This window comes from Myotis nattereri, assembly GCF_964212035.1.
Source record: "Myotis nattereri genome assembly, chromosome: 3".
NCBI lineage: Eukaryota > Metazoa > Chordata > Mammalia > Chiroptera > Vespertilionidae > Myotis > Myotis nattereri.
In genome coordinates, this window is record NC_138077.1 from 52,318,325 (window position 1) to 52,346,074 (window position 27,750).

Below are 27,750 nucleotides of genomic sequence, written 5' to 3' on the forward strand. Positions count from 1 at the left end.
ACAAACTCAAGGTAGTGGCAGGTGAGTCTGTAGGCACAGCAAGGCCAGGGCTCAGAGAGGAAGCAGCACAGGGGGAATCTGCGTGTAGGTGAGAGCTAAGCACAGGGGGTGGTGGGTGCAGATTGTAGATGGAGTTAGGCCCAGGTGCATCTGAGAGAGGCGATAGAGGGTACGGGAGATAGGCAGCTAACGGTGCTACGGGTGCCACTCAGGTATTCAAGATGCTTATGCATCTGTAGGACAGAGCTGTTTTGCAGAGAAACTTCCCTTCCCTTTGAACCAGGAGGCATGAGTATTGAGCCTGTAGGCTTAATAACAATAGTTAACATTTAGTGAGTGCATATTAGTTGCTAGGCTCTGTATTAAGCACTTTCTATGCAGGCACTACTTCATTTAATCTCCCAGTTCTGTGGAGTGTATCCTCTCATGATCCCCCATTTTACAGACCAGGAAATTGACGCACAGAGAGGTTATGTCATTTGTCCTGGGTCACACAGTGAGGAAGCCATGGAGCTGGAATTAAACCTGGGCAGTTTGCTTCCAGAGCCCATGTGATCAACTACTGTACTCCATTCTGCCTCTCAAAGGAGAGGCTGTTCAAAGGAGCCAGTCACTCGGCATATGCAGACAGTCACCTCAGGTTTGCAGCCGCATGCAGGAGGAGTTGGGGGGAGGAGGCCATGGAGGGAGTGAGCACTGCCTCCATCAGCTGCTCTCACAGGAGCTCTGGGTTGGGACTTGGCCTTCCTCTCTCCCGCTTCCTGTAACAATTGGGTGAGCGGCTGGGAGGGACTGCCCCTGACATACTGGTTTCCTTCCACAGCCAGCACCGACTCGGTCGCCCACAGATCTTTGCTCAGCTGAGATGTGAATTTAATTTACCAGCAGTAGGCAATACCTTGGGCAAGTCACTCTCCTCTCTAGAGCTGTTTGTCTTAGCAAACATAATGACCTCAATGTTCTCCCCCTTTCCCTCCAATCCAGGAGTTCTCAAGCCCAGCTGTTCATTAACGCCATCTGAGGCCCTTTAAAAAATGTCCAGGCCACCCTAGCTGGTTTGGCTCAGTAGATAGAGCGTCAGCCTATGGACTGAAGGGTCCCGGGTTCAATTCCAGTGAAGGGCGCATGCCCGGGTTGTGGGCTCTATCCCCAGTGGAGGGTGTGCAGGAGGCAGCCGATCAATGATTCTCTCTCATCATTGGCGTCTCTCTCTCTCTCCCTCCCTCTCCCTTCCTCTCTGAAATCATAAAAATATATTTTTTAAAAATAAATAAAATAAAAAATGTCCATGACTGGACATCAACTCCATCAAAATGGGGCGGGGGCACTGGGTGATTCTACTGCAGGACCAGGCTGAGGACTACTGCTCCTACCACCCCATTGCATTTCCACTCAAAGCCACGAACCAGAATCCTTTATTTCTCTCCTCAAGCAAGACAAATGAGAAATGCTTTATTGTGAATGATTGTAGAAGCAATTGCTTTTTCCCAAGGCCATTTTTACCCAGACCAACCCTAGAAGAGATGTTCAGGGTTGGACAGGCAGGTCCTCAGGCGCCTGAGCGGTCTGGCAGGCTGGGGAGAGGCGTGGCACAAACTCCAGGGAAATTTCATAGTGATAGGGCCCATTCATCTCAGCTGAACACCACGTCAGCGGAGAGGCCCCGGCCCTCCAGGAACACGAGCAAAACCCTCATCCGTCAAGGCCACCAGGCGGGGATTGAGCTCCACACCCGGCTGAAGTAGTTCCAGAATTTATAAATTCAGCGGGATGAGTTTGTCCGGTGAAGTGCTGGCGGCTGGCAGATTGAAGCCTCTCACAGAGCCCATTTCTTATAAGGGTTGGAAAATGAAAAATTTTGCTCAGCAGAAACAGAGGGAGTTACAAGGAGCCACGATTTAAGTTCTGGGCTCTCTCCAGCCTAGAGACAAGTTTCCCAGACACAGTCACCTGCTTGTCAAGTACAGGGACAAAGGTGAAATCATAGGGCCCTAGGGCTACAGATCAAGAGAACTGGATTTGAAGGCCAGCACTGCCCTTACCCTCCCTCCCTGCGGGGCTGGCCTCGCCTCCCCATCTCTCTGGCCTTTGTCCTCCTGCTCTCTGCAGCAGCACATCAGGCCCAGAGCACTGAGACTCCTCCAACTCAAAGCTCCGGGGCTTTTTCCTTCCCCTACCCACTCTTTCTGGAAAAACCGGCGAGCTCCATGGACAGTTTTGTTCCTTGCTTGCCCTATGAAACGCGATGAAAAGGTTGTCTGAGGAAGCTGAGTTTTGTTGCGCATCTCTTTATTGCTGGAAGGAAAGGGTATGGCCCTCCCCAGTATGGTGGGTTCGGGGCCCCAGGTGGAGGGGAAGATTCTGAGGGTCTAGCTAGACCTCCATCCTTACCCAGAATCCTCATGAGCACCAGGTCTAGCAAACCCCATTCCCAACATTTTAAAGTACCACGTTCAAAACCACAAAAGACTTGAACAATTTTTTAATTAAGCAAGAATTAAAGTGTAACCATAACAAGTAACTAAGGAACGGGGTGCTTTTTAATTCTGCGGGAGCTTTGGATGCACAGGATCGTAGAGGTGGAACAGAGAGTTCCTCGATGCCCATCTCAGCTTCCCTCAGGCCCACATCTTACATAACGAGGGGACATTTATCACAACGAAGAGGTTAACGTCGGGACACGCTGTTACTGAATTATGAACTACATTTGGATTTTCCTAATGTCCTGTTTCTTTACACCAGTGCCCACGTCACTGTGTCTCCTCATGTCCTACCATCTGCGCCAGGTTTTCAGTGCCTGCTATTCTATATCAGGGCTTCTCAGCCCTGCCTGTCCACCAGAATCACGTGGGAAGCCTTTGAAAGGCACCAAGGCCAGAGCCACACACCAATCACATCAGAGGTGCTGGATGCAAAGAGGACCCGCATCATGTTCTCCTAGGGCTCCAGGCGACTCTGCTGTGCAGCAGCCAGAGTTGAGATATGGATACGGCTCTTAAAATATTGGACTTCCTACTTGTCCTGCCAAAGTTCTTGGTGAAGGCAAAAGATTTTCTCTAAATTAATTTTTTAAAATATATTTTTATTGACTTCAGAGAGGAAGGGAGAGAGAGAGAGAAATAGAAACATCATTGATGAGAGAGAATCATTGATCAGCTGCCTCCTGCATACCCTCCTACTGAGGATCAAGCCCGCAACCTGGGCATGTGCCCTGACTGGGAATCACACCATGACCTCCTGGTTCCTAGGTCGACGCTCAACCACTAAGCCATGCCAGCCAGGCCTAAATTAATTTTTAATGACACGTGAATATTTAAATACAATTTTTACATAGTGCTTGCTAGAGCTTTATAACTATTTAATCAAATCAGAACATTACAGGTAAAGGTTAAATTCCTTTTTGTTATCCCTCAATTATATGCTTTTCTTTTTCTCCAGGGACACAGATGCACACCCTTATAACTCTGGTTTCTACCATTACAGACTTTTTCCTCTGATTTTTCATGGAACCATTAGGAAATGAAATGGTATTGTGTGTTTATGTTTCTAAATGGTACCATGTTATATGTAACATTCTGCAATGTGTTTTTTCATTTGATGTGTCTTAAAGATTTGCCACACAGTGACATATAAGTCTAGCTCATTCATTTCAGTAGCTTCCTAATAATTCATGGCATAAAAATACACTATTTATTTATGGACATTTAGCCTCTGTTAAAGTGTTTCTCTAGCAACACCTGCTGCCACGCACAGCCCTTGGGGTGTCACAGAAAGCTCCTTAGAGTATAGCATTTATGTAACTAAACACAACACCATCTGTCGCATGTTTCTATGTAAAAGAATGAATATCTAGAAGTAGAAGTGCTCGACCTCAAAGGGTGTGGAGGCTGCATGCTTTGTTTTAGTTGACAGTATCTTATTCTCATCCTAACCAACTTTCCCAATTGATTCTCAATTTATCCTCCCAGAAACAGATGTGAGAGTACCATTTCCCCATCTTTGCCAACAAAGAGGTGACAAATGTTATTTCATTCTTTTAATCTACATTCTGTGGCTACTTTAATAGGACTATAAAACAACAGAGTTGAAACAGATCTCAGTACTCATATAGTCCAACCCCTCTGTTTAAAGACATTTTAATTGTATATATATGTATGTGGACACATTATAGTGGTAAAAATCTAAGGTAAATGGCAATATATTGAATAAACAATGAAAGTCCTCCTTTGCATCCTTCTCTGACCCCCTTACTGAGAGATGAACTAATGTTGAGAGTTGGTATACTATGATGGCTCATTTACTACGTATAAATATATAGCAGTGATCATGGTGGTTTACATAAAAGAGATACAGCTCTGTGCCTTTTTCTGTAGTTATTATTTTCTCATAACAACATGTCTTAAAAATCTTTCCATGTCAGACACAGAGATCTCCATTTTTTAACTGCTGCATAACATTCTATAGTATGAGTGTAGTAGTAGTTATTTATTGCTGTGTAACAAATTAGCCTCCCCCACCCCCCCCCCCACCCCCACACACACACACCCTGATGCAATTTAGCAGCTTAAAACAAGAAACATTTATCATCGCAGTTTCTGAGGTCAGGGATCTGGGAACAATCTACCTGGTGGCTCTGGATCAGGGTCTCTCATGAGGTTTCAGTTGGGCTGTGGCCAGGGCTGCTGTCACCTGAAGACTTGACTGGTGTTAAGAGACTGGCATATAAGGCGGCTCACATACACGGCTGTTGGCAAGAGGACTCAGTTCTTCTCTATGGCACCTGATCACAAGGCGGCTTCCCCAGTGATGAAGAAGAGAGAGAACCCAAGATGGAAGCTGCTATCTTTTTCTAAGCTAAGCTCAAGGGTGGCATGCCATTATTCTGCCTTGTGCTATTGGCTATCGGGCATAGAGACCAACCCTGGGTCAGTGTAGGAAGGGACCACACCTGGGGCAATGCCAGGAGGCAGGGATCATTGAGGACTGACTTGGAGGCCGACTACCTCATGGGGTTACCGTGGGTCATCACAGGGGGTCCTCAGGGTTTCAGTTCACACGCAGCGCTGCCACGAACACGCTCGGACATGCTTCCTGATGCACGTGTACTTCTCGCCCAGTCCTAGCAGTGAAGTTGCTGCGATTCCTTCATTTTCGAATGAGGAAATGGAAACCAGAGAAAAGTGACTTCTCCAAGGTCACACTGCTGACCACCTGCAAGCCCAGGGTTACAGCTTCAGTCACCTGACTTCCAGTTCCTTTCCTTTCCAGAACACTCTGTGGGCAAGGCAAGCATGGACTGGGATTTAAACAAATAACCTGAGATAAAGCCTGGCGGGTAATTGGCAACAATCAGTTTCCAGAATCAACAAAACATGTAACAGTTAATCTTGCTTTGGAGGCGCTAAATATACATCACGGCACCCAAAGGCCGGAACTGGCCAATGCATGACGCCTAAGGTGCCAGGATCAAAAAGCAGCTGATGGGAACAGGAATCTTGATGAGCAGAGGCACTGAGGTCAGACAGACCTGGGTTTGAATCTGGCTCTACCTGTATGACTGTGTGTGAGCCACATAATTCCTGATTCTTCTGTAAAATGAGAATGCACAGAGTACCTGGTGCACAGGATGTTCTAGGATTACACGTGAAGATGTATGTGATGCACCAGCTCAGGGTCTGGCCGACGCCTTAAGTGGGGCTCTGATTCTCTATTCTTCCTGGCTGACCCACTTCAGTTATCCATCAAGCTTCCTGGATGAATGAATGCCACTTTCTGACTCCTGCATGCACCTCAACGGGGGATCAAACCTGCAATCTGGGTATGTGCCTTGACTGGGAATTGAACCTACAACATTTTGGTGCAGCAGACGACACTCCAACCCACTGAGCCACACCGGCCATAGCTGAGCCCCATTTTCTAAAAATATACGGTGCCTGTGGAGCCCATTTTATTTCATTTTCCCACCTCCTGATCCTCTGCTGTTTACATGGACCATTATTTGTGACCTGCATTTTCTGTTGTAAACTGTCCAGATTTGGGGTGAATGGGGCAAGGTGTGGGTGTGCAGCAAGTGAGGGGCCCACTGAGGGCTGCCTCTCCAGCCCAGAGCACAGCGCTCTTTCTGCCCTTTGTGGTGTGCTAGTGGTCTATGCCACAGTCCCTGCAGGCACGGCTGGGTCCTCCTCTCCTCCACCTCCATGGCTCTAGCTCCAGTATGGTGCCCAGCACTTCAGGAGTGTCTGGGAAGGAAGGAAGAGAGGGAGGGAGGGAGGAAATTAATTAAACTAAATCAAGTGAAATTGGGTTCATTACAAAGGACATTTTGGGGACATCAGATTATTGTCTGGATTCTGATTTAAAATGTTAAGAGAATTGGGGGGGATGAGGAACAACTGAGTTGGACACCCAGCAAAAGGGAAAGGGAAGAGGGTAAGTGTGGAGTTCGTTTTCTAGGCGGGGAGTTCAAGGAGCCCTTGGAAGCTCCAGTGTAAACATCAGGTGAGCATGACAGAGACCCATAGCTTTTCACTAGCTGATTAGCAAACTGGCTTTTGTCCACAGGCCACTGGACTTCCTTGAGCTCCAGGAAAGTATCTCTGGGATCCCGACAGTTCTTCTGAATCTGAAGTTCACACAAGGATTCTGGCCAGAGACAGACAAGGACAGATAGACAGGGGGAAGCGACAGGTGCCCTGAGCAAGTGACTCCAAAGACCAGAACCAGAAAGTACGTGCAGGATCCTGAAAGTCAAAGGACACCCCTACAGGGAACACCTGAGTTTGGCTTTCCCACTCTACCACCACCGCCCCCCACCCCCGCCCCCGCCCTAGCACTGCCTCTACCGCCCTGAGGAAGACTGGACTTCAATGTCAAAGACCCATTTCCTCCTCCACTTGGGAAGCCACAGGGAGCCCAGCCAGGCCCATCAGCTGCCTGCTGGTCCATGGGGTGGTGACCCTTGGAGGGACCTGGCAGGGAAGGACAGGGCTCCACCATGCAGTGCTGTGGACCCCCATGGCCATGATGCTACTCCCAGCAAGGCTCTGGCAGGGCACAGCAGCACTAATGGTGGCAACTAGACAGACATGAGCAGAGCAAGGACGATGGGCCAGGTACAGAAGGTCACCAGGGAAGAAAGCCCCAGGTGCCTAACAAGGGGCAAAACAAAAAACAAGGACCTCACCCCAGGGTAATCTTTTCTCCCTTGGCGTATCACTGGTCACCTGGTTTAGACTCATTGACTTTTTAAATTTTAATTTATTTTTTTATTGATTTCAGAAAGGAAGGGAGAGGGAGAGCGATAGATAAAAACATCCATGATGAGAGAGAATCATTGATCCTGCATACCCCCTAGGGCAGTGGTCGGCAAACTGCGGCTCGAGAGCCACATGCGGCTCTTTGGCTCCTTGAGTGTGGCTCTTCCACAAAATACCGACTTCTGTGTATGGGCCATGAAGTTTCAATCGCACTGTACGTGCGCGCCCGCACGTGGTCTTTTGTGGAAGAGCCACACTCAAGGGGCCAAAGAGCCGCATGTGGCTCATGAGCCGCAGTTTGCCGACCACTGGGCCTAGGGGATCGAGCCCACAACCCAGCATGTGCCCTTGACTGAAATCAAACCAGGGACCCTTTAGTCCGCAGGCTGACACTCTATCCACTGAGCAAACCGGCTGGGGCAGACCTATTGACTTTTCATATCGATGGTCATTCACTCGGACCCTCCCCTGCCTGACCTTTCCTCCCTTAGTACTATATGTCGCCAGTCATGTAGCTTAGACCCCCTTAGAGGGGGAACAAACAAGGGGGCCCGTGAATAGCTTTTAAGCATTAAGCTCCCAGGACAATGAGGTTCTGACTGAAATCAAATACCTCTAGGCGCCAGCTGTGTTTCAGCTCCAGGCCCCAAAAATCAGTAGAACCACCACAGCTGACCTCAGGATCAGCCAGGAGGACTGATGACCACCTTGCCCTGGCACGGACCAATCAGTGCAGAAAGGACACATGGAACGGGGAGGGAATAATGAATATTCTGTTGAGATCCTCCCCCTGGGACCTCCCCTAAAATCTCCACCCTTAAAGGCCCTTAGAGAGAGGACCTAGCATCCTCTCCCTCCCAGAGCACACCTGCCCTGAGCCTTTCCTGTCCTGTCCCCCCGCTTCTCCCCCCCTCCCTCCTCCTCCCCCCCCCCCCTTCCAGGTGCATTTTCCTTGCCTCCCTTTCTCCAGGGCCCCAAGGGCCTTTTTTTTTGGCCTTTGGTAACTTGTTTCCTGAACCCATTTTTTCTATGGGTTACTTCTTCTACCAGTGACTTTCCAAACAAACTTTCTCTTATCGTCTGAATCTTGGCTCTGAATTCTTTCTTAGCCAGAACTCAAGTACCGCGGCTGCTGAACCTAGGTCCGGTCTGACCCTGCTCGTCTAACACCTGGTGGCATTCTCACCGCTGCCAACATAACCACGACAAGCAAAGGCATGGACAGGCCGAGGCTGGCAGCGCCCTCATTCCAAACCCCGTTCGCTGTTCTTCCTCAGGAAGCTCCCTGTTGAAAAACATTCTGCCTGTGATCAAACAGATTTATATTTATTTACTTTCCTTTCCTCTCAGGCCTGAGCCAGCCCAGATAGGTCAAAGGTCAGGATTCCAAGCAGATGTCTCTGGAGAAGCCTGGGACTCCCCCAGCAGCCAGGGCAGGGGGTTGCCAGCACCGGAGGCCTCTTGGCAAGTGGGGGAACCGCTGGGGGCGAGACGGGGCCTCCGGCTGTTTGGGGAACCTGGCCCTCGGTTCCTGGCTCTCTGCTTTCAAGGGGCCTGAGCCTCTTATGTCCCAGGAACATGGAACAATCACAAAGACACTTACATCCAAAGTGAATTTTCCTCCAAATCTGCACCCACCTTGCAGCAGGGAAGGCCATGCACTACGTGGGTAAGTCAGTGATTTATCTGCACGGCAACTGGGCCTTTGGATCCGGTAGGAGGGCTCCTGTGTGACTTCCCGCAGGAGAGCGCCACCGTGTCTGGGAAATCCCTGGTCGGACCTTGCTTCCGGGACAGGAATGTGGTAGCCACGAAAGACCCGTCCCAAAGTCACACTTGAAGAAACTTCTTTACTAATTTATATGTAAAGCTTCCTAAAAACACAACACTCACTGTTATGTTCTTAAGCAAATAGACTGAACGTAATTTGATACCACAGGGACCCCCTTGGGCCCACTGGAAACGGGGTGGGGAGGGGGTGCGGGGGGGGGGAAGTGTCCCCACACTGGTGGCCCCTCAGGTCAGCTTTTGAGTTCTTGAAGCTCTGCCTGGGCTTTTCATAGTTTTGTGACCTGCCCCTTTGTCAAGCTGTGAACACGTCAACCCCTGGCAGTTTCTCCACCTCCTTGAAGTCCAGGCTTCCAGGACAACAGCAGGAATGGGGTATGTGAGTGAGAGGCCGAGGGGGCTGGGAGGGGAGCAGGAGGTCTGGTTCTGCCCTTCGTCCTCCACCCTGGAGTGTGTAACTTCTCTGTGGACGCCGGGCTCCTCATCCAAAGCACAGGGAATTCGAACAGGAGATTCCGTGAGGCTCTGGGCCTCTGGGTCTCTGGGTAGCCCTGGAAATGCTCTAACATGATCTCAAACTCAGCACAGCACCCAAACACAAGACTGCACTGTGGTTATCTGTCCAGGGGCCTCGCTCTCCTTGCAGACCGTGCACTCCTAGGGCAGGTCATTCATTCCTTCTCCAGCGCCTGGCAGGTGGCAGCCTGCAGTGGACACACAAATGGACCGGCCAGCTGAGCCCCAGGTGCTGATTCCCCCCAGCTGTGAACTTGCCGCCTGTCTCTCCAGCTGGGTTGCAAGTTCCCTGGGAATGAGAATATCCTTTCTTCCTGGGACTCTGCTCAGATCTGTGTCAGGACACAGTTGTGGCAGTATTCCGATCCTCCTCCTGCACACGTGCTGCCTGAGCCCTGGAGAGCCCTTCCCCAGATGCTCAGGATCTCCCCAAGGCTCCCTCCCCCCCCCTCCCATCTAAAGCTGATGCCTGGCTGATGGGGCCTCCAGGACTCTGCCCCAGCGCCATGGCTATGGCTGGCGTCCTTCTGAGTGAGTGTACTGCTGTTAAATGTCTGAGTGGGGGACCAGCCTGATACAAATAATGGGGACGCAGCAGATGTCTGGTAAGTCTACCTGTTACCTGAGAATTTACAAACGTGGGCTCTGGCCTCCGAGTGGACGGCAGGGCTTCTCGGCAAGGGAGTGCCAGAGCCTGCTGTCTGACAGGGAGAAGCCACGTGTCTGGGTCTCCCGCTGGATGGCGTAAGGCCCTCCATGGACACCAGCAGGTAAAGAAAAGTACAGACTTGCTGTCCTTGCTGCCCCCAACACCTGTCCATCCATCCATCCATCCATCCATCCATCCATCTGTCTGCTATTTGGGTACCACACTCTGGGCACATCAGCTCCAGGAAGACCAGCCAACAGGTGATGTCAGAGGATGGGCAGCAGGGAAGCAGGAAGAGGGCAGGCCCAGCCTCTGACTAGCCAGGTGGCCGCACTCTCAGAACTGTACTTCCTCTTCTGCACAAGGGAGAGGATTAAACTCACCTTCCAGCTTGTTGTGAGGACTGGAGGATCCAACCCAGGCCCTAACCCAGCACCCAAAGGTGGGGCCTCCTCTCCTGATGGAGTCCTATTTTGAAAAATCAGGACTTTAAAAATAACGACACGGTTACACAGGTAAGGCCAGCTGGCAAAGACGCATCAGGCCGTACACTTAAGTGTGCTATTGCATGTAAAGCATATGTTTAAAGCTAAAGCCTATCTTCTCAGGCATCAAAAATATTACTACAAAAAAATGAAGTTGAGATGCTAAAAAAATGGCTGAGGAAAATCTAGGGTGTTAGTCCTAGAGAAAGTTCCTCTGATAGGTCACTTTCAAGGCTGAATTTCTTTTATTATTATGATTATTATTTTAAATCCTTACCCGAGAATATTTTCCCATTGATTTTTAGGGAGAGTGGAAGAGAGAGGGAAAGACAGAGAGAAATATCGATGTGGGGGAAGCACATCGATTGGTTGCTTCCTGCATGAGCCCCGACCAGGCTGGATTGGGGGGGAGGGGGAGGCCAGCAACCAAGGTATGTGCCCTGGACCAGAATCGAACCCAGGACCCTTCCATCTGCAGGCTGACACTCTATCCACTGAGCCAAACAGGCTAGGGCCAGCCCTGAATTTCTTCTCTAAGAACAGGGTAGGATGGTAGAAAGTCCTGGACACACTTTCTTCCCTAAAGCGAAGTGTTGAACTGGCGCAGTTCAGCCTCAGCAGAGCTGGGAGAAGAAATGAGGGTCAGCAGAGGACGAGCAGGAGCCAGGGCTTGCCCCGCAGGCTGGGGCAGCATACCTGGCAGGTTAAACAGCACCAGGCGGGGCCAGTTACCTAGAGATTGATGCGGCTGGTAAGGGAAGGGGAGAGTGACGCGGTCCTTGCCACATCCTCAGAGCAGGGCCTTGGCTAATTGGATCTAACGATCAATCATTTTATTGCTGATCCAGAAAGTGCTGTGATATTGACCTTCGAGGTTCAGAGAAGTGAGGTTCGGACGCAGTGAAATAGACATTGGCAATGGCAGCCACAGTGGAGTTCCCAGTGTTACCCTGGTGCAGGAGTGGGAACATGACTTCCAGGGCTTTATAGTTTAAAGACTGAAAACTCTGCATTTTACATGCACTTCTGCCCACTTCACAAGAGCTTATGTTCTTGCCATCTTGGCGTGCTCAGACAGGGCTCCTGGCCTGGCGTGCGGAAAGGCAGCCAGTCCCCAAGGTCACCGAAGACAGCTTATTCCCATGAGCTCACTTGAAACCAGGCTGTGTGGCACTCAGCGTGTGTATCCCATGCAAACCACGCCCTAATAGCACTGAGAGCGCCCACCACGTCTATTAAGTCATCCACACACCACTGAGTTCCTACGAGCTCCAGGGCCTAGCACCATGCTGCCCTGAGCAGACACTTTGGCTTCTGCGCATTCAGTGGGCAGTGGGGAGGCGTTCCCCAGCGTTCCTTCAGCTCACACCTGCTGAGCCCCTGTGGGGCCAGGTCCTTATTTGGGTAAAAAAAAATAGAGATGGCCCCTATACCTCAAGGGTCCCAGTCTAGGGCAGAACTTAGGACAGGTGCCAAAAACCTACACCCAGGACCAAAAGTGGTCCCATGAGGAGAGGGGTGTGCTGAGTGCAAAGGGGGTTCTGAGGTGTGGGGGAGTCACAGCCAAGTGGGGTGGAAGCAGGGAACTGAAGAAAGAGGGCACAGGGGGACTTGGAGGAGGGGCTGGACGTCGAAAGGCAGGGGCGGGAGGGCTTCCAGGCAGGGATCAGTGTGAGCAAAGGTGTGGTGGGCTGGCTCACCTGGCTATGGAAGGACGGGGCCAGGCAGGTGCGGGGCCCGGGCAGAGCCCTGAGCTGGGTGAGCAGGCCTTTGTAAGGAGCCACGCAGTGGTGGGTACGGGGGATAAAGGCCAAGAGGCTCACAGGACACCCCATGTTCCTGAAGCCTGGATGCCTGAGGGAGGCAGCAAGTGGAACCCCTCCAGACACAGTCCTCTTCCAATGCCGCCAGCTCCTCCCAGGCTCCCTCCTGTCCAGGCCGAGGCCCAGGCTGGTCAGGCCACACCTGTCCCCGTGGGGAAAGTGGAGGTGGGTCCCGGAGACAGACTGTCCAGCCCCAGCACTGAGGAGAGGAAGGGAGAGTGTCCAGCAACTTCTGAGACAGCCTTCCTGCTTGGGCCTCAGAGAAGCCTCAGAGAGAGAGGACCCCTGCTGTCCTGGGGAAATTCTTCAGGTCAATGAGTTCATGCCTCCAAGGCAGTTCAGACACCAGCGCACAAACGCACGCTATAACGCTCCATTCCTGGCAGGGCTCGAGAGCTGAAACGGTCTGCCTTGATGTGCTTTCCCAGGGCAGTCAGAATCCAGGGCCAGCGGCCAGCCCTCTGCTGGTTCATTCTTCTGCATAGCAGATGGGAGGGGCTGAAAGAGGTCTCCTTAAAGCAAAAAAAAAAAAAGAAAGAAAAGAATGCCAAAGGCCTGCCCAGCTGTGACAACTGTGGCTTGTGGGTCCCAATATTTGTTCCTTCCTGTTCCATGGACTATTTGAGAACAATATGGCCACTCAGAATAAAGACTACACTTCCCACAATTTCTTGAAGAAGATATGGCCACGTAACTAAGACCTAGTCAAAAAGTAAGTGCCACTTCAGGGACATTTTCTTAAAGGGGAGGAATATGCCTTTTTCCTTCCCTTTTTCTCCTTCCTGGTCTCTGGAATGTGGATGCAATGGCTGGAACTGGAGTGGCTATTCTGGACCATGAGGTAATCTTGGGGCTGAAGCTCTATATAGAAAAGCAGCAAGACAGGACCCTGTGGATCCTTGATCCTGTGGAGCTGGCATATTGGCCCTTGGCTACCTCTGGATATTTCTATGGAAAGAAACAGCCTTAAATTTTGTTTAAGCCAGTTGCTAATTTGGATTTCTCTGGTACTAACAGTCAAACTTACTACTAAATATTGCACCATTTTTCCAGGTGTAAATCCTACCTCCTTCAAGAAACATGCCCAGAGCTCCCCAGTCAGCACTGCCCCTCCTCCACCCACACCACCATTATAAAACATGGTCATATGTGTAGGAAAGCACACATAGTATGTTGCTGCCTGCAAAGCCCTTGCACGTGCATTATTTTATTCATATCATGTTTCCTGCTGAACAGCCCTCGGTAGGTATTACTGCCAGCATCCCACAGGTGAGGAAGTGGCGGCTCAGAGGCCTAAATGGTTTCTGGTTTGGCAACACTCTTTAGCTTTAATATTAATGCCTGTGTCCACCTCCCCACCGGCCTGTGAGCTTCTCTGTGACCCAGCAGGGGCTGATTCAACTCTGATTCCTTCCCCGGCTTGGGGACCCACTCATGCCAGGTGCTATGTAATTGGTGCCAAATTGACTGGCTGTAAATGCAGCAAGTTCTTCTCCGTCTGAGAATATTGATTTCTTCTAAACTGCCTTTCTCTGCCTGACAGTCTCCAATGAGGGAGAAAACCTACCAGGGAAGGGAGAGCGTGGTCCCTTCAGGTGAACCCTTGGCCGGCAGAGGGCCAGAGGGCCAGGCTGGGCAGTGTGTGTCCAGAGACTCCGCAACAAAGTGCGAGGAACCCAGAGCTGCAGCTGCAAGAGCAGAGTGTGGAGGGGACCCTACACAGGAGGGGCCACTGAAGCTGGGGGCTCAGCGAACATTCCCATCCAGCTTTCCCTTTGGGATGCGGACAGAGGAGCCCCAGGAAGGGAAAGGGAGGAGCTGGTTTGATAGCCAGCCTGTTTTTTTTTCAAGTATTACTTCACTGAATCTCACAGCACTCCCTCAAGTTTGAGGGGCAGGAAATTTCTTCTTTCGATGGGGATGGAGAGCTGAAGGAGAAATCAAATGAAACCTCAGCACCCGGCTCTGAAGAAAAACCACTGCCCCAGGTTTGCTATGCTCCCGTGGGGAGGGGCGGGCCTAAGGACTCGACCTCCTGATGGAAATAACTGACCTCATTCCCCACATTCAACTGCTGGCTCTTCACTGGATTCAACGGCCATCAAGTTCGATCTGTCCAACAGTTCTCTGAGGACCAAGGCAGGCATTGCCCCTTAAAGCCTGACCTCAATCAAGATGCTACAGTGCCCTCTGTCAACAGATGAGGAACCTGAAGCCCAGAGAGGTGAAGTGACTTGCCCAAGGTCACAAAGCACCAGAGCTATAGTACAGTTGTCCCTCATTCCATTGCCTGCAATTCATTGGGGGGAACCTTGAAGTGGATAAATCTAAAGAGAGTGGTTAACCTCATCTGTTCACCAGCCTGCAAAACCATGGGGCTCCCTGCTGTCCCCCAAAATCAGGCCACAGGGGAGAGGAGAGGTTAGTAGTAGACTGAGCCCAAGCCAGCACTGCCCTTTGAATGGGAGCCTGGTTCCCACAAATAACCCCAGGGCCATGGAGTTCTGCAGCCTGAAGGGCCTGGAGAAAGTGAGGACACGGAGGCCCACAGAGGGGAGGGGACCTGCCCACGGACACTCGGAGAAGGCAATAGCAAATCCAGGACTGCAGTCACTTCTGCACATTAACAACGGAGGAAGGGCAGTGTCTGCACCAGGCTCCCACGTCCATGCACAGATGCAACCTGGGAATTCGGACCCCTCTCTGGCATCCTTCTCTGCTCTCCCCACAGTTTATACTTGTGAGTTCTGAAGGGTGTGATGAAGCTTGAAACACTGGGTCATGCCACCTATATGAAAGAGATTGTTCATCCGTGTTTTATTAATTTCAGCCCACAACCAGCACTACAGCATCAAATAAATGCCTTTGAACGTGACCTTTATCCCTTAGATTTCCCCTTCATGGTGTTTCAGCAGGATTAGCGCAACAACATTCTTACTGTGCTAAGTTCCCTGCCCCAGCCCTGCCCCCACTTGGAAATGTCATTTCCTCTGCAGCCAGAGGGACTTTCAGAAACTCCAATGGAGTCCTCACTCCTCTGCATCCAACCCTCCCACGGCTCCCCAGCACTCAGAGCAGGTTCTCAGCCCTGACTACACAATAACCTGGGAGCTTCAAATAAATACTGATGCTGAAGCTCCTCCCAAACCAAGTAAATCAGAATTTGGGGAGGAGGGTCCCTGATCAGTTTTGGAAGTTCCTAGGTTATTCAAATTCTCAGCCTGGGTTTAGAGCCACTGTTCTTACAGTGGAATGCCTGCCCGCTGATAAATCCAGGAGGAGTTAGAATTAGCAAATCACCATCTGACAAACACTGAGATGATAATTGACGCCGGCAAATCATCGGATGCTAAAACCACTGCATGCAAGGCTATTGGTGAGCGGGATATGCACACAGTCCCCAAGTATCACCCCAGAGGTTGATTTTTACTTACAACGGGGAAAGGAGACCTTTCTGTTGGAGATATTTGGCTGAGCCACCTTAGCCAAGTTATTAAAACCAGCACCATCCACAGTGAAACCAGCTCCTGCCACCTGCCTCCCGGGCTGACGCCAAGGTGAGAACACATTAGCATATCACCCAAATCCTAACATGAATCTAATCTGAAGAATCAGGATTGTGGGTCTTCTACAGAACAGTGGGCCCAGGAGGTGGCAGGCGAGGGAGGTGGTGAGTTCAAGGAGGAGGCCTCACACTGGCACCTGTGACAATGCAAGCCCTGGGAACTGGCAGAAGTCTTAGAGATACTGGACCTCACAGATGTGGGTCAGGAGATGCAGGCCAGCATTATTATTTTTTAAATGTTTATTGAATTTATTGGGGGTGACATCAGTTAATAAAATTATAAAGGTTTCAAGTGTACAATTCTATAATACATCATCTGTTCACCGCCCAAAGTCAGGTCTCCTTCCATCACCATTTACCCTCCTCCACCTCCACCACCCCCTTTTCCTCCGATAATCCCCATACTGTAGTCTGTGTCTGCTGTTTTTGTTTGTGCTTAATCCCTCTACCTTTTTTATCCAGCTCCCCTACCCCACCTCCCCTCTGATAGCTGTCACTCTGTTTCTATTTTGGTTATTGATTTATTTTGTTCATTAGATTCCATATATAAGTGAAATTATACGGCATTTGTTTTTCTCTGACTGGCCTATTTTGCTTAGAATAATATTCTCCACGTCCATCCATGCTGTCACAAAAGGTAGGGTTTCCTTCTTTTTTACAACTGAGTAGTATTCCATTGTGTGAGTGGTGAGGTTGTCCGGTTCCATGTCTGGACCTGCCTGCCCATCTTTTTGACATAAGCAGGGCCTCTGGGACAGCACGAACTCCTAGGCTGCTGGATGGACCCTTTGCCTCTCCTTGCTGCCCTCCTCAGCTGGCCCAGCCAACCCTAGTGCAGGCTGGAGTCAGGCTTCCTCATACTGCTCTGCTGTTCACACACTAATAACACAGCCTTTGGGCTCCTGGAACTGTCAGGAAAGGAGGGGGATTGCAAACATACAGCCAATTATCCATGCATCCATCCTTCCATCCACCCATCCATCCATCCATCCACATAACCAACCAACCATCCATCCATCCATCCATCCATCCATCCATCCACCCATCCACATAACCAACCAACCAGCCATCCACCCATCCATCCATCCATATATCCAAGAGAAAATGCAAAGAATTGGGTAAGCTGGTATATGTTAAACCAATGGCGATCTGGGGAGAGAATCCCTGATTTGTGGCGTTAGCCAATTTCTGTGGTGTAAATATTCCCAGCATGATTGAATTCAAGCTACCCAAATGATGCCATCTATGCGGACTTGGGAAAAGATGCACAGGATATGCTTTTAGATAGTATTTCCACCATACAGATACAGATACACTCAGAACATAATTACAAAATGTAGTAAAATAATTAGGAGGTGATGAATTTTGAGTATTTGTTATTTTTGTACTTAGATAATTTATGTAATTGAAAGTTTATATAGTTTTGAAGGATGAATGCATTTAACAACCAGGTAGCAAAATGCCTGACATCAGCATTCAGTTCCTGCAAGCTGGTCGGAGCCAGCCCAGCACAAAGGCCATCTGGGCACCTAGGAGAAAGCTGTTCTCCCCTGGGGGCGGCAATAACAGGTGATCACAAGTGATGTAACAGCCAAATCTTTTAAATCTATACTGAGGAGACCAGTCCCTTGCCGCTAATTTACAGTCGCTATTTACACTCTTCCTATGGACTTCAATCAGTCCTGAGACATTAAATGTCCTCTATTTGCCAGTGATGTCTTATGTTGTCAAGGCGTTGCATGAGAAGTTTTTTTTAAAAGTCTAACAGTGCCACAAGCCTATTTTTTAAAAGCCAGCAGTACCTTCTCTCCCCTTCCTCATATTTCTTCAGAAAACAGTCTCTTCCAAACCTGTCGTCTCCTTCCAGGATTACCTCCATATTTTTAAACATTATGCACATCTTGCTAGCCACTGATGCTCAATTTTATATATTGTCTTCTTAATATAGTAAATAATGATTTCAGATATTTTACAGCCCTTTCCCTCCCTCCTTACATGTGAAGTTTTTAAAATCCGTAGTAGCATTTTATTGACATGATTATGACAGTATTACTCACCGATGGCCAAGTAAATGTGTCTTCTTCCCTCAAATGAAAATGACTCACTACAGGAACAAAGCTGCTGTTTTCTGTTACTATGTGGTTAGATCTTCCTCCACCCCCTAAGGCCTGTCAGTGTAATTTTTTGGTCAAATGTGTCACTAGCTTTATCTGTTCCGTTTTCTCTCCAGGCCCCTCTGAGCTCCTGCTCCCGGCGGCACTGCTGTTCTCCAGGCTTGCCGTGGGGCTGGTGTCCCGGCAGCCTGGGTCTGATCAGATCTCCCCTTCCCCCGCTGCCTGGATCCCCTGCAGGGTCCTTTCTTGGTTCACTCCTTCCCCGTGATTTTCCTCCAAAAGCTTCCTGAGACAAGAGGCATGGGGGGCACAGGTTCTGAGATTGTGTGTGTCTGACAATGTCTCTATTTTATCATCCGCACACTTGACCGGAAGCTGTTAGGATTTTCTCTTTACCCCTGCCGGCCTTCAGTTTCATGTGGATTGCGGGGATAGAGGCCTTGCCGTCATCGGGGGGGGGGGGCACTAGGTCCTCCAGTCTGAGAACTGAACGTACATTAGTTCTTATCTTTTCTTTGGTTTCTTCTGGCCCTTGGGTTACAGCCTCCCTACTGCTTTTTCTGGTTTCTCTTCTAGAACTATTGGACCTTTTGAAATGACCTGATTTTTAAAAACCTTTTCTTTCCTGTTTTCCACCTTTCTCTTTTTTCCTCTACTTTCTGGAGGTTTCCCCAGATTTATCATCCAACCCTGGTGTTAAATTTTTATTTCAGCTATCATTTGTAATTTCTAAGAACATTTTATGATCTCTGGCTGTCCCTTTTTTATGGCTTTAATTTGTGTTTTGTGGATGCAGTTCCATCTCATCTTTCTGGGGGTATTATAATTTATTTTTGACATTTTCTTCATCTCTGGGTATTACATCTGCTTCTCTTGGGTGCCTTTTTTCTGATTGTTTTGATCTCTGACTTGTGTGGGTGAGACTTTCCTCACGTATTTGAGGAAACTTGGCTGTGACTTTGTATCCAAATGCTACAGAAAACCAGAGACTGGTGAGCTTCCTGGTGAGGTGATCAGGTGGTCTGTGGTATTTTCCTTGAGGACCTCCAAATGTCGGTAGCCCCAGGGATTTCTGGGCAGTTCAGTTTCTCCAGAGAATAGAGGTCCCTTCTCCAAACGCCCGCCTCGGGAAAGAAGTGTGGCTGCTGGTTCGGAGCCTGGGGCAGGGCCACCTCTCACGGTGCCAATTCTTGCTTAGTCTGTTCTTTTTGGTCAGAGCCTCATCACTGCCCTCCCCACTCTCAGGCCCTCCTGGTTCATTTTATCCAGAGAATTAAAAAAGTTCCAGGCCCCTGCAGGATTGGGGAAAGGGTACTCACCGGTGTGATCTGGGTGGGGACTACTTCTCCTTACACAGATTTTCAAAGTCCCTTCCCTGATTTCCCGTCCCCATTCCCCTGGCCTCACTCTCCCCTATCCTATTGAGTGCCCCCTCCTGGGGGCGGGGCGGGGGGGGGGGGTCCTGCGAGGTGGACCAGCCCACTTCCTGCCACCCCCTCTGCCTACAGGCATTTGACTGGGGCTCTCTCCTCTCTGCGGAGTCATTTGCCATTCCTCAGTCTCCCATCTTCACATGCTGTGGTGTAGGTTATAGACATCTATCTCCTCACTTCATCAGACCCGGAGTTTTACTTTCCATTTTTGTTCTCTGACGGTTTGGGGGTGATTTTCAAGAAAAGAAGGGGAGGCAGTATGTCCTCACTTAGCCATCTTTTTGTAAATATATTTTATTGATTTTTTACAGAGAGGAAGGGAGAGAGATAGAGAGCTAGAAACATCGATGAGAGAGAAACATCAACCAGCTGCCTCCTGCACACCTCCCACTGGGTATGTGCCCACAACCAAGGTACATGCCCTTGACCGGAATCGAACCTGAAACCTCTCAGTCCGCAGGTCGACGCTCTATCCACTGAGCCAAACCGGTTTGGCCTCACTTACCCATCTTGAAGCCATAAATGTGACTCTACGATCTATAGCCCATAACCCACCTCTCCCCTCAACTCCAACAGCATGGTTGAGATCTAGACCGGGCTGTTTAATGGACATCTCTAATTTGTCCTCAACAGGACATGATTTATTCCACTCCCCAAAAAACATTGCTTCTCTCCAAGTCTTCCCAATCTTCAGGAAGGCACCCACCAAATTACTCGAGTAGAGAGCAAAGGAGAGAGCCTTGATCTCCTTCTTTCACTCTTCTCCAGCCTCCTCCAGCCCTATCCTCAGCAAGGCCTGGATGCTCCCCCTTTAAAATATATCCTGCTTTGCCCTAGCTGGTTTTGCTGAGTGGATAGAGCATCGGCCTGCGTACTGAAGGGTCCCGGGTTCGATTCTGTTCAAGGGCACATGCCTGGGTTTCGGGCTTGATCCTCAGTAGGGGGCTTGCCGGAGGCAGCTGACCAATGATTCTCATCATCGATGTTTCTATCTCTCTCTCCTTCTCCCTTCCTCTCTGAAATCAATAAAAATATATTTAAAAAATAAAATATATCCTGCTTTTTCACTTCTCGTTGCACCTTAATCAGTCACCAGCCCAAGCCACCATCACCTTTTTCCTAAATCATTATATCACCTCCTACTGGTCTTCCTCCTCACACTCTGCACCAACAATGACCAGATCATGTCACTTCCCTGCTTCAAATTCTCCATCACATTTAGGATAAGGCCTCACTCCTTCCTGTGGCGGATGGAACCCTGCACGACCTGGCCCCTCCCCCCACCTCCTCTCCCACCCTCCCCTTTGTCCTCAGCCACACTGGCCTTCCCACAGTCCTAAGAGTCCAGCCTTTTCCTCTCTTGGTGCCTTTGCTCTTGCTGTTCCCTCTGCCTGAAATCCTCTTCCCCCAGACTTCACATGGCTGCCTCCCTCTCACTGTTCAGGTCCTCGCTCCAAGGTCGCCTATTCAGAGACCTTCCCTGCCATCCATTCTAAAGTAGCACCTCCCACTCCAGGAACCGCCTACCAAAGGGCTCTCACACCCCCTGAGGCTGTGTAAGATGATCTTGCTAATTCATTTGTCCACTGCTGTATCTCCGTGCCTAGAGCAGTGCTTGGTACACAGTGGGAGCCCAGTTAAGATTTGCTGAATGATAGAATAGCTGGGAGCCAGAAGCCCTTTGCTCTAGGACCAGTGCTACCATTTGCAAGTTAGGCAAATTTAAGCCCATAACTTCATCTCTCTGAGCCTCAGTTTACCTATATGTACAATGGGAACAATAATCCTTTCCTTTCCTTCGGGGTAGGGGGCGGGGTGCACACACACTGCTAAGCCTAAATGAGGTGGTGAAAGTGAAGACCCTCATGAGTGCTTATTTATGAACCATGAAGTCCTCTAAATGCCAACAGCATTGATCCCGTTTCACTACTTCCCTTACCTCCACCCAACCCCACCCCCACTTACCCCCAGAGGAGCTGAAAGGAGGACTGAGGGGGGATGATGATAACTGGGTTTAACACCCGTATTTCAGAGTGAAAGAACACACCGCCTTTTGTACAGCAAGAAGCAGCTGGGGAGCGCGGCTATAGCCCGTAAACACCCCAAGCCTGTGGCCCGCAGGGCCCTGTGTTGACCAGCAGGGAGTCAGGCAGCCCAGGCTCTGCGAGCTGAACCCAGAGAGGGCGCAGGCCAACGCGGGGTCACAGGTGACCCAGGACTGGGTGGGCTGCATGCACTCAAGTGTAGTCAAGAGCTGCGGCATTTATTGATGACCTTTCTCTTCTCTTTTAAAGAAGAAGAAAGCACAGCCAGCACCCTGGCCCTGGTCAGTGTCTCAGTGGGGTCAGGAGAGTTCCTTCTCCATTTTGCTGAGGTCATTAACCTTCTTTTTTTAAATGTCAGCGACAATTGTTTTTTTTTTAACAAAGATATTGTCTTTTGCTTTCTAATGCTCCTTTTGTCAACCCCCTGCCTCCTCAGGGTTTTGGCCCTTGGGTGTGGTTTGAGCTGGGAACTGACCAGCACGGGGGCTGGGTCTCTACGGCAGTGTGGCTTCCATCAGCCACTTCATGCCCCTTTCCAGCCAGACCCCGCCCAGTGCCCCTCCCCAAGCCGTCTCCCGCTCTGTGTCCTCCTGCCTCAGGGCACTCAGGGTGGCCTCTGTAGGACTTCTTATAGGACACAGAGATTATCTCACGGAAGGGGGATGATCCTGCACTTGCTTAGAGAGGAGTCTCCCCCCCAGCAGCAGGCAGAGCCTCTGGACATGGAACCTGAAAACGCTCAGGTATAGAGAGTGAATCTTCTCCAGCGGGGTTAGCTGTGGAGAAAAGGGCAGCAAATGGGCTCGGAAATCCAGAATCTCCGTCATCAGGGTTAGGTCATCCTAGCTTCTACCTGTTGCTCAGCTTTCATCTCGTGTCCTCTCACAGAGGTTGCACGGTCCCTGCTGGCATACCTCCAGTGGCGTGGAGCTCACTACCTGTCTAAGCATCTTTCCCACTCTACCTGCTCTTCAGGATCATCCCCCTGAGTCCCACAGGGCAGAGAGAACATTTGAGGAAATCCTCTGGGAATTTTATGGGCAAAACAAGTGCAAGTTAGGCACGTGTAAGGCAGTAACTGCACCTCTCGGGCACAGAGAGTAAATCTTTTCAAGGCCCAGGAATTCACTGAGCTTGATGAGAGGATGAACGTGAACACAGGGAATTCATTCCACGGGGACACAGGGAGCATGCCTGCCTCCACCCATTGTCTCCAAATCTGCCCTGATGCGAAGTCCTCCTCGTTGCCCGGTGTCTCCCATCCTTCCTCCGGTGGCCCTTACCGGGGTGCTGTGGGGGTACCGCTTGGCCTGTCCCCACTCCTCCCTCTTGCTCCCCCAACCCACTGGTACCACTTCTCTGCGGAAGGCGAGGGCACGGTATTCATTTAAAATAGTCCCAATGGCATGATGTACAGGCCTCCCTTTTCTGCAGTTTCACTTTCCAAGGTTTCTGAAGATATTAAATGGAAAGTTCCAGAAATAAACAATTCATAAGCTTTAAATTGTGCGCCACTCTGAGTAGGATGATGAAATCTTTCACGGATCTGCCCAGGATGTGAATCATCCCTTTGTTCAGCATATCCATGCTGCAGGGACAATACAGTAAGATATTTTGAGAGAGTGAATGAGAGAGACCACATTCACATAACTTTTATTACTGTATATTGTTATATTTGTTCTATTTTATTATTGGTTATTATTGTCAATCTCTTACTGTGCCTAATTTGTAAGTTAAACTTTATCACAGGTATGTATGTACAGGAAAAAAGCATAACATAATCGGGTTCGGTGCTATCTGTGGTTTCAGCATTGACTGGGTGTCTTGGGAGGCATCCCCCATGGTTAAGGGGGCTCCTGTATTCGTGCAAACCACAAAGATGTCATGAGACCACCGCCTGCCAGGCGCCGTCAGGTGCTGGGAGCACACAGGGGCCAGAGCTCCTGCCTTCATGGAGCGCACAGAAGACAGGCGTCGGATGACGGACGAGGCAGAAGGATTGCAGTGGTGTCTGTGCAGCAAACCCTGGCCCCTCCAGTCTCAGGTTTTTGTGGCATCCAACGAATGATCTGCAGCCCTGCAGTCAAACTTAGTAAAAGAGCCAGGCCAGTCTGTATTTGTCTTTCTTGAGAAAGAGAAAAGGTGATCCCATCCATAACCTGGGCCACAAGGGTCACCATCTCTTATACTTCCTCCCACCTCCACGGGCCCGTAGGCTCTGGAAGCCTCACTCTGGCTCTCCTTGGAGCAGGCCCTGGCACTCCTCCCTCCTGGGCCAAGGAAGGCAGGCAGGTGGGGAGAGACCACAGAGGCACCCAGAAGGGATGCCTGCAGGGAGGGCTGGCATGGCTTCAGGCTTAGAGGCAAGGTTGGTTCTCCTGAAAGGTGGCACAGGATGAGATGGACCCAAGTTTGCCATGAAGCTACCTGCCCATGGCTGTGAACAAGGACTTACATGTTTCAAAGCGTGTTCACGTAGCCTTGGGAGGTTATTGACATGTCTGCCACTTTCTGGCTCAGACTGCTGCTCGAACAGATTGCTACGCCCCTGACAGCATGCCCTGCGAGCATGGACATTCTGCAGAAACTCGGTCATGGCCTTGCACCTTGTGTAAGGCATTTTGTGCTCTGGAAAGTGCCAGGTTCTGGCTGGCTGACAGTCAGAGGGTTGGTGGCCAGGGTGTGAGAGAGGAGGCCTTCCTGAGAGAGGGCAGGATGCCCTAATGGGGATACACGGGGTTCTACCCTGGGGGCAGCTCGGGTGTGGGGACAGATGGCTAGGACATGCCCCTGGGCAGGGCTGGGGCTGGTGGCAGAGCTTCTGTGGAGGAAGCTGGGAGCTGACAGCACTTGTGGCAGTGGGGATGGGCGGCAGTGCATGGGAGCTAGGGCCTTGGAAGTCCTTTCCTGTGAGTTATCTTACCCACTATCACAGCTGCCCCAGGGCAGCAAGGCCAGGAACCAGAACTCTCCCATTTTCACAGAACTGGGCCCTCTGGCCAAGGTCATAGTGAGGTCAGGGCCAGAACCCAGGGCCCCAGCCTCTTTCCAAGGCAACGTGATACCACACACAGAACAGCTCTAACTCTGGCCACACGTGTTGGAGGACTCCATAATGATCATAGAACCACATGTGTGTCAATGCACAGATACGTGTGAACCTGAGCACAGTCATGCAGTGAAAGTGAGGGCTCATGCCGGTGAAAGTGGAGAGAGGGCGACCGCCCTGAGGAGCAACTGGCAACACTTAGGTAGAAGTGCAGGTATCTGCACGTCTTACACCCAGCAGTTTAATTCCTGGATTAACAACACAAGGACACTCTGAGCAGGTCCACAAGGACCCGGGGCAAGGCTGTCCATGGCAGGGCCACTTGGTGGGGGTGGGGGAGTGGGGTGAGTAGGTGGCAGGTTATATGTGTTTCCATCAGTGTGGATGAGGGCAGGCAGACTGTGGCAGGAGCACACCACAGAGTAAGGGCAGCAGCAACAATCACGGGGAGGGACCTCAGCAACACAGCGCCGAATGAAAGAACATGAGAAACTCTAAGAGTTACCCCAACTAAAACACATACAAACACAATCTCATTTTGAAAGAACACAGAAAGTTAACAAGTAAGTAGATTAGAATGACTGTGAATTGGGAGATGGGAGTGGGATATGGTGGTGAATGGGAATCTATCTATATAAAACCCTAATATACAAATCGACTGAATGGCCGAATGACCGGTCGCTATGACATGCACTGACCACCAGGGGGTAGACCAGCCGTGGGCAAACTACGGCCAGCGGGCCGGATCCGGCCCATTTGAAATGAATAAAACTAAAAAAAAAAAAAAAAAAAAAAAAAGACCATACCCTTTTATGTAATGATGTTTACTTTGAATTTATATTAGTTCACACAAACACTCCATCCATGCTTTTGTTCCGGCCCTCTGGTCCAGTTTAAGAACCCATTGTGGCCCTCAAGTCAAAAAGTTTGCCCACCCCTGGGGTAGACACTCAACGCAGGAGCTGCCCCTAGCCCGCAGGCCCTGACTAGCAGTGGTGGCGGTAGGCAGGGCCATTGAGTAGGCGGCGCCAGGCCAGCCAAGGCGGGTGCAAGTGGGGGCCCACAATCACCCTGCCCATCGCCCCACAGATGGGCCTTGATCGCTGGCCAGGCCTAGGGACCCTACCCATGCACAGATTTCGTGCACCGGGCCTCTAGTGAATAAATAAAATGCGAGAGGGGCCTAATGGGAAGCAGGGGTGGATGGGTCATGGATTGAGGAGGGGTACTCAACCCTCTATGCCTGAGGTTATTAAAAAAGTGGAGAGAAAAGGTGGGAGGGAAGTATTGGGGCCTCTGGCTTCACCCACATCCCATATCAAACAGCAGACCAGCACGAGCACCCAGGGAACATTGCTCCCCTTGCTAAATCTCTGCTGCACTTGCTCCCTGAACTGTGCCAGGCCTGAGCAGGAGCTGGGGGCCATGCCGAGGTGACACTGCAAGGTCTCCGTTCTCAAGGGGCTCACAAACCATGTAGATGGCGAGGTCAATGTGCAGATAACTACAAGGCAGGGCAGCCTACAAGCAAGTGCCTGGGTCTAGGGAGATGTCACCAACAGTTCATGTGCCCAAATGGCTGCCATTTATTATTTTAAAAGAATGCTTTGAACACACTCATAGACACAGACAGCAGGATGGTGGTTACCAGAAGGGAGGGGGGTGGCGCGGGGAGGATGAAGAGAGTAAAGGGGGTCAGATATGTGGTGACAGAAGACCAGACTTTGGGTGGAAGCACACAACAGAGGCTACAGGTGATGTATCAGAGAATGTACACTTTACACTTACATAATGTTATTAAGCTACGTTACCCCAATAAACTCCCAAGCCCTTACACTCTGTTTTCTGGTTAGTTTCCAACACTCCTTTGAGGGCGTCCTTAATGTCTACAAATGGGGCAAGAGGTGACCTTGCTTGACCGAGGTTGTCCAAGGAGTGAGGGCAGAAGGTGAACTCAAAGCCAGGCCTGTCTTAGGTGCAAGGGTCTCTCTACCACACCACCTTGTCTTCTCAGAAAACTCTGCTGGTCCTGCCATACTCCACGTTCAGCCCCGTCTCTGGGCCTCCCTTGCTGAGGTCAGCCAGGAGGCCAGGCGGTGTTAGAATGAGCAGAAGTTTGGCCTTTCATTTAAGCAGATGCTGAGTCACAGCTGCACTTGCTCCCTTAACCCACAAACGCCTGGCACTCTAGGTGGGGGCCCGCTGAGCCAGCACGCCACTCCTGGCTTGATGAGATGCTACTGCAGGGGATGCTGTAGTTTGGTTTTGACACCTATTCAAGAATGAATCCCATCCACAAGCCACGAGCTCTCCAAAGGCCATCATTATTTGTATACACACAAAAGATGATGGTATCAGAAGTGAGAGCAGAGTCTGGAAATGCTATTATGGGTCACTTGTACTTAGAGAATTGGGGCATCCAGAGGGAAGGCTGGAAACCCAGAGCCTACTTAGCTGGGATTCTGTTTTCTCATGGGTGGTGGTAACCATGCCAACCACAAGCTGTAACGTGGCCAGAGTGTTCTTACCTGTAATTGGGGGAAAGGTGGGTGACTAGCATTTTATAGCATGTGTTTTTTTATTATAAAAGTAATTAATTTCACTATGGGAAATATAGAAGTACAGATGAAGATAAAAAACACCTTAATCCCACTACCCAGAAATGTTCTCTTTTCTGACTGCTGCAGGCATATGCGCTACAGTGACATTTTTATGAGACAAATTAAACACAACACAGTGAGTATGCGTGTGCTGCCCTGCCTGTAACAGGACCCGATCAGGAACCAGCCTGCCAGGATCTGCCGGAAGGCTGCTCGCGAAAACACAGGCGCACACGGCGGCTTTGCTGGTCTGACTGGGTTTCCTGTGTTGCTTACCATGAAGTTGTAAGGTCAAGCCCACTGGCGACAGAGGAGGGGAAAGCTCCCGAGTTGGCGATCTCAAAAACAAATACGGAAAATTTACTGGGCTTTTGCCCATTTAGATCAACTAGTCTATTGTTTTTCCCTTGCAATAAACGACACTCAG

At 50.2% G+C, this 27,750-nt stretch overlaps 1 protein-coding gene across 1 annotated transcript in view; it reads right to left on the reverse strand.

Moving 5' to 3' along the window:
- Positions 1 to 27,750, reverse strand: part of XXYLT1 (xyloside xylosyltransferase 1) — a gene marked incomplete at its 5' end in the record, with an annotated part of 193,421 nt that overhangs the window by 4,510 nt on the left and 161,161 nt on the right. The window lies entirely within an intron of this gene.